This window comes from Tamandua tetradactyla, chromosome 5 (assembly GCF_023851605.1).
Source record: "Tamandua tetradactyla isolate mTamTet1 chromosome 5, mTamTet1.pri, whole genome shotgun sequence".
Classification (NCBI taxonomy): Eukaryota; Metazoa; Chordata; class Mammalia; order Pilosa; family Myrmecophagidae; genus Tamandua; species Tamandua tetradactyla.
Window position 1 is genome coordinate 134,704,966 of NC_135331.1, and position 7,256 is coordinate 134,712,221.

Consider the following 7,256-nt stretch of genomic DNA (forward strand, 5'->3'; position numbering starts at 1 on the left):
AAAAATAAGAAATATCTCAAATCAGAGATGTAACTTCAAAACTGGAAGAACTAGAAAGAGAAAAGTAAACTAAACCCAAAGCAAGCAGAAGGAAAGAAATAATAAATATTAGATTGGAAATAAATAAAATAGAGAAGAAAGAAAGAAAAATAGTGAAAACCAAATTCTCATTCTGTGAAAAAATCAATAAAACTGACAAACTTCTATCTAGACTGATGAAGAAAGAGGCCCAAAAATATGAAAATTGGATATGAAAAGGGAAACATTACAGGCAATGTAATGTAATGTTTTATAGTCCTACTGAAACAAAAAGGACTATAAAAGAATACCATGGACAACCATATAGCAATGAATGGTTTGGAATTCTATGTACCCCAGGAAATAATGTTCTTAAAGTTATCCCTCCTTATAAGTGTAAACCTATTGTAAGTAGATTTTCATAAGGTAAGTTCAGTTAAGGACTGGTTTGGGGTGGGTTTAATCCTCTTACTGGAGTCCCTTATAGGAGACTGTAATTCAGACAAAGAAAGAGAGCCACAGAAGCAAAAAGCTGAAAACAAGAAAACCTGGAAGAGAAGAAAGAAACCAGCAGACATTGCCCCATGCTTTGCCATGTGGCAGAGGAATCCAGAATCACTGGCACCTCGTCTTGAGGAAGAAAGCATCATCTTGATAATGACTTGATGTGGACATTTCCACAGCTTTAAAACAGTAAGCTTGTAAGCTAGTAAATTCCAATTTTATAGTATCTGCTTACAGCAGCCTAGCAAATTAAAATAGTAACCTGGACAAATTCCTGGAAATACACAAACTGCCTACACTGACTCAAGAGGAAATAGAAGATTTCAACAAACCAATAACTAGTAAAAAGATTGAATCAGTAATAAAAAAGAGTTTTCTCTATTTTTCTTTCTTTCTTCTCTATTTTATTTATTTCCAATCTAATAAAAATCTACTGAAAAAAGAAAATCCCCAAATCAGATGGCTTCACAGGGGAATTTCACCAAATATTCCAAGAAGAATTAACACCAATCTTTCTCAAACTCTTACAAAAATTGAAGAGGGGACATTCCCTAATTCATTCTATGAGGCCGACATCGCCATCATACTAAAGCCAGATAAAGATACCACAAGAAAATAAAATTACAACCCAATATCTCATATTAATATAAATGCAAAAGTCCTCAACAAAATATTAGCAAACTAAATCCAACAGCATATTGAAGGAATTATAGAGCACGATCAAGGAGTATTCATCCACAGTATGCAAGGGTGATTCAACATAAAAAAATCAATTAAGATAACATACCACATTAACACAATGAAGAAAAAACACATGATCATCTGAATAAATGCAGAAAAGGCATTGGATAAAGTCCAGCGCATCTTCATGAAAAAACCATTTAGTAAACTAGGAATAGAAGGAAACTTCCTCAACATTTCAAAGGGCATATATGAAAAACCCCCAGTCAACATCATACATAATTGGGAATGACTGAAAGCTTTCCCTCCAACATCAGGAACAAGAAAAGGGCATCCACTGTCACCACTGTTATTGAACATTGCAGTGGAAGTTCTTGCCAGAGCAATTAGGCAAGGTAAAGAAATAAAAGGAATCCAAATTTGAAAGGAAGAAGTAAAACCCTCCCTATTTGCAGACGACATGATCCTACATATAGAAAATTCTGAAAAATCCACAAAAAAACTCCTAAAGCTAATAAACTAATTCAGAAAAGTTGTGGGGTACATGATCAACACCCCCAAATAAGTGGAGTTCCTATACACAGCAAAGAAAAATTGGAAAAAGAAATTTTTTAAGCTTACATTCACAGGAACAGCTAAAATAATCAAATATCTACGAATAAATCTAACCAAGATATAAAGGACTTTGAACACATTAAAGCATAAAACATTGCTAAAAGAAATCAAAGATGACATAAATAAATGGAAGGATATTCCTTATTCATTGTTTCAAAGACTAAATATGCATGAGATGTCAATTCGACCCAAAGAAATTTACAGATTCAATGCAATCCCAATCAAAATTCCAACCATCTTCTTTGCAAAAAATGAAAAAGCCAGTCATCAAATTTATATGGGAGGATAAGGAAACCAAACAGCCAAAGCCATCATTGAAAAATGAAATTAAAAGACTCACATCCCAATCTTAAAACTTATTACAAAGCCACAGAAATCAAAACAGCATGGTACTGCCACAAGGGCAGTCATACAGACCAATGGAAAAGAATTGAGAGCTCAGAAAGCAAATGCTCACGTTTATGGCCAACTAAATTTTGTGGGGTTTTTTTGTGCATGTGAACTGGTTTTTGACAAGGGGCAAAGACCACTCAATTTGGAAAGAATAGTCTGTTCAATAAATGGTCCTGAGAAAAGTGGACCTCTATTAGTGTAAGAATAAAAATGAACCCCTACCTCATGCTTTATAAAAATAATCAACCCAAAATGGATCAAAAAACCTAAATATAAAATTCAGAACTATCAAACTCCTAGAAGAAAATTTAATGTAGCATCTTTAGTACCTTGTGTTAGGCAATAGTTTCTTAGACTATATACCCAAAAGTGCATTGAAGGACTTTATCATGAAAGTAAAAGGACAACATACACAATGGGAGAAAATATTTGGAAACCACATATCTGATAAAAGTTTACTATCCAGAAAATACAAATAAAGCCTTCAACCTAACAGCAAAAAAGACAAACAACCCAATTAAAAAACGGACCAAAGATTCGAATAGTCGCTTTTCCAAAAGAAAATCTACAAATGGCCAAAAGTACATGAAAAGATGCTCCTCTAGTTTGCTAGCTGCCGAAATGCAATATACAAGAAACAGAATGGCTTTTAAAAACAGGAATTTAATAAGTTGGTAGTTTACAGTTCTAAGGCCCAGAAAATGTCCCAATTAAAACAAGTCTATAGAAATGTCCAATCTAAGACATCCAGAGAAAGATACCTTAGTTCAAGAAGGTCGATGAAGTTCAGGGTTTCTTTCTCAAGTGAGAAGGCACATGGTGAACACAGTGACAGTTTCTCTATCATCTGGAAAGGCTCATGGAGAGCACAGCATCATCTGCTCTTTCTCTCCTGCCTTCCTGTTTCATGAAGCTCCCCGGGAGGCATTTTCCTTCTTCATCTCCAAAGCTCTGGCTGATGGACTTTCTGCTTCATGGTGCTGCAGCATTCTCTGCTCTCTCTGAATCTCCTTTCCTCTTTTATAGGACTTCAGAAACTAATGAAGACCCACCCAAATGGGTGGAGACATGTCATCACCTAACCCGGTTTAACAACCACGCTTGACTAAATCACATCATCCAGGGAGATGATCTAATCACAGTTTCAAACATATAGTATTGAACAGGGATTATTCTACTTTTATGAAATGGGATTTTGATTAAAACATGGCTTTTCTAGGGGGCATACATCCTTTCAAATCAGCACAGATGCTCAACATCATTTGCCATCAGGGAAACACAAATCAAAACCACAGCAAAATACCACTTTATAACCACCAGAATGACTACTGTGCAAAAAAATGGAAAATTACTGGAAAGCATGTGGAGAAATAGGGACACTCATTCATGGCTGGCTGGGATGTAAATGGTGCTGGCAGTGTTATAGAGTTTGGTGATTCCTCAGAAAGTTATGTATAGAATTACCACATGATCCAGCAACCCCACTTCCAGGCATATATCCAAAAGAACTGAAAGACCTGACTGGTTATTTGCATGCCCATGTTCATAGCAGCATTATTCACATTTGCCAAAAGATGGAAGCAACCCATGTGTCCATCAACCAGTGAACAGATAAACAAAATGTGGTACATACACACAATGGAATATATTATTCTGCTGTAAAACAGAATGAAGTCTTGATATTTACAACAACATGGATGAACACTGAAGATTTTATATTGAGTGAAATAATCCATACAAAAAGGACAAATATTGTATGTTCTCACTGATATGATATAATTGGAAGAACCAAACTCTTAGTCAGGTTCTAGAATATAGGTTTATAGGAAATGGGATGAGGGTAGGGAAGAGGAAGTTAAGGCTTAAATTGTAACAGAAGTTTTATCCGGGATGATGGAAAAGATGGGAAGTAATAGCATAATATTGTGACATAATTAACAGCACTGAATTATATATTTTAATGTGGTCAAATTGGAAGTTTTAGGTTTTATATATGATGCTAGAATATTTTTTTAATCCATAGGCCCTGGTATGATTCTTTCCAGAGCAACTGTTTTCCAGAACAGTGGTTTTCTGCCTTCTCTTCCATATAGACATGTGCCTCCATCCCATGAAAGATTCAATGGACATGGACATGAGCTCTTTTAGGCCCCGAACTACCTTTTTAGTTTTGAACTAAAGGCCAACAAAGATTACCACTTTAAGGTTGATGATGATAAAAATGAGTACCAGTTATCTTTAAGAATGGTTAGTTTAGGGGCTGGTGCAAAGGATGAATGGCAATCCAATTAAATTAATACTGACAACTTTAAAAATGTCTGTATAGCCAACAGCTTCCCTTGTTGGCTTTAAAATAACAGCGCCTATAGTCTTACAGTTGGAGTATGGATCCAGGCTTGTGCATATTAGTGGATTGCATTTAGTAGCTGTGAAGGAAGATGCAGAGTCAGAAGCAAAAGAGGAGGAGATGTGAACTCTTAAGCATATCTGGAAAGTGAGGTGCCTCAGGGAGTGGTAACATGTTTCCACAGGAAAAAAAAACTAAACTTGCTTCTGAAGAAGATGATGATGATAATGATTTTGATGAGGAGGAAATGGAACAAAAAGCTCTAGTGATGAAATCTATACAAGGGAGGTAGGGCAATATGGTGACATTGGGAGGTGTGGAGTTTAGTTAATCCTCCAGAGCAACTAGTAAATAGCCAGGAGCTGTCTGGCACAACTGTTTTGGGTGACATTCATGACTGGACACACATCATACACTGATCTGGAAAGGCTGGAAGGGCTGAGATTATAGTAGAGAAGTGTAAGTGAAGCTCCCAAACTGCCAATCCAGCACCCCTCCCTCACTGGCATGGCAGGTGTGTTGGAGACAAGCTTTGAACACAACATAGGCATGCAAATAACAAGTCAGGTCTTTCAGTTCTTTTGGATATATGCCTGGAAGTGGGGTTGCTGGATCATGTGGTAATTCTATACATAACTTTCTGAGGAACCACCAAACTCTATAACACAGCCTGCACCAAACTCTATACCACTGCCTGCAACAAAAGAAGGTAGCTCAACCAAGCTCCAATTGTAGTTTTAATTGACAAACTTGGACTGCTGAATACAAGCTCTGAGCACAAATAAACCCAGAGCAAGTGGGAAAGGAACCCTGAGATTTCTCCCAGCAGAAAGGATGCAGTGCTGATGGAATTTAAAAAAATTGAGGCTTTAGGATACATTTGAGAACAGAATACTGGAAAAGTGTTGTGCCCAAAGAAAGGGGCACACAGACTTGGATACCAACTCTAGCTTTTGACTTGCAAACCTTGGGGGCTGGGGCCTGGCTCTAAAAATGATTGATTGATTGATTGATTGATTGATTGATTGATTGATTTAACTATTCTAAGTAGCTCATTAGAGAACTTTCAATTGTCAGTACTGACCCAGGCAAGGGTGGAAGGAAGACATCTGAGAGACAAAGTAAGTAATCAAGTGAAGGAGATAATTCCCTAAGGGGCATATCTTGCCCAAGAAAAAGGGGTGGTGGGGCCCAGCTCAAGTGGCAGCTCTCATTCAGAGAATTCAGTCCTCAGGGGTTGGAAAATAGAAACAACTTAAGCCTGCCTTCTACCTCAGCCTCTGTCTCAACCACAGTCCTGGGGAGGGTCAGGGTCTGCTGAGAATTAGAGGCACCACACCACTTTATATTGGTGGAGAATTGCAGGCTGACAAGTACCATCTCCTGGGCAGGAAGGAAAAAGACAGAATCAAGACACCTCATAGGAAAGACTGGTAACCTGATGGGTCTCATCCTCAGGGAAACTTGACACTGATTACACACTTTTCTTGAGTCCTGGGCCTGTATCTGGGAAAATCTGATTAGGGTTTATCCTATCTGCCAGGGCAAGAAACAGAAAACAAGAGCTTAAAAATTCTAATCAGTTAAACAGAAGCTATCCTAGAAGCCTAGACTAAGTTGAACTGAATGTCAAAGAACATATAGAGAAGAAAACCAACCAATAAGAAAACCCTAGGTAAAAATAGTGAAAATAAGTTCAGAAATAACTAATCAAGGAAATCAGATACCTAGACACCAGCAAAAAAATTACAAGTCATAATGGGAAAAACAAAGATATGGCCCAGTCAAAGAAACAAACACATTTCAAAAGAGATGCAGGAATTGAAACAAGTAATCAAGGATGATCAAACAGACATGCAAAATCACGTCAAAAATCAAATCAGTGATCTGAGAGAACACATGGCAAAAGAGATGAAGGATCTAAAGAAGCCATTGGGCAACAATAAAGAAAAACTCAAAAGTTTGAAACAAATGGTAGAAATTATGGGAATGAAAGGCACAATAGAAGAGCAGATCTGAATAGGCAGAAGAAAGGATTAGTGAACTAGATGGCTGAACATCTGATATCCCACACTCAAAAGAACAAATAAGGCAAAGGATGAGCAAGGGCTCAAGGAATTGAATAACAACATGAAGCATGCAAATATAAGTGTTAGGTGTCCTAGAAGGAGAAGAGAAGGAAAAGAGGGCAGAAAGAATGGAGAAAATAATCAGTGAAAATTTCCCATCTCTGATGAAAGACATAAAATTACAGATCCGAGAAGCATAGCATACCACAAACAGAAAATATCTGAATAGACTTACTCCAAGATACTTACTAATTAGATTGCCAAAACATCAAAGACAAAGAGAATTCTGAAAGCAGAAAGAGGAAAGTGATGCAACATTTACAAGGAAAGCTCAATAAGACTATGTATGGATTTCTCATCGGAAACCATGGTGGTAAGAAGGCATTGGTATAACACATTTAAGATAATGAAAGAAAAATTGCCAACCAAGAATTCTATATCTGGCAAAACTGTCCTTCAAAAATGAGGGAGAATCTAAGTTATTTCAGACAGATACTGAGAAAGCTTGTAAACAAGAGACCTGTTCTACAAGAAATATTAAAGGAAGTATATACAGATAGATAGGATAAAAAACAGGAGAGAGGGGTTTATACAACAGTGTAGAAATTAAGACTATCAGTAAGGGTAAA

General features: G+C 36.9%; 1 pseudogene; it reads left to right on the plus strand.

Annotated features, from left to right (window-relative positions):
• The first annotated feature begins 4,321 nt into the window (after positions 1-4,321).
• LOC143682762 (nucleophosmin pseudogene) lies at positions 4,322-4,880 on the plus strand (annotated as a pseudogene).
• Positions 4,881-7,256: the final 2,376 nt, after the last annotated feature.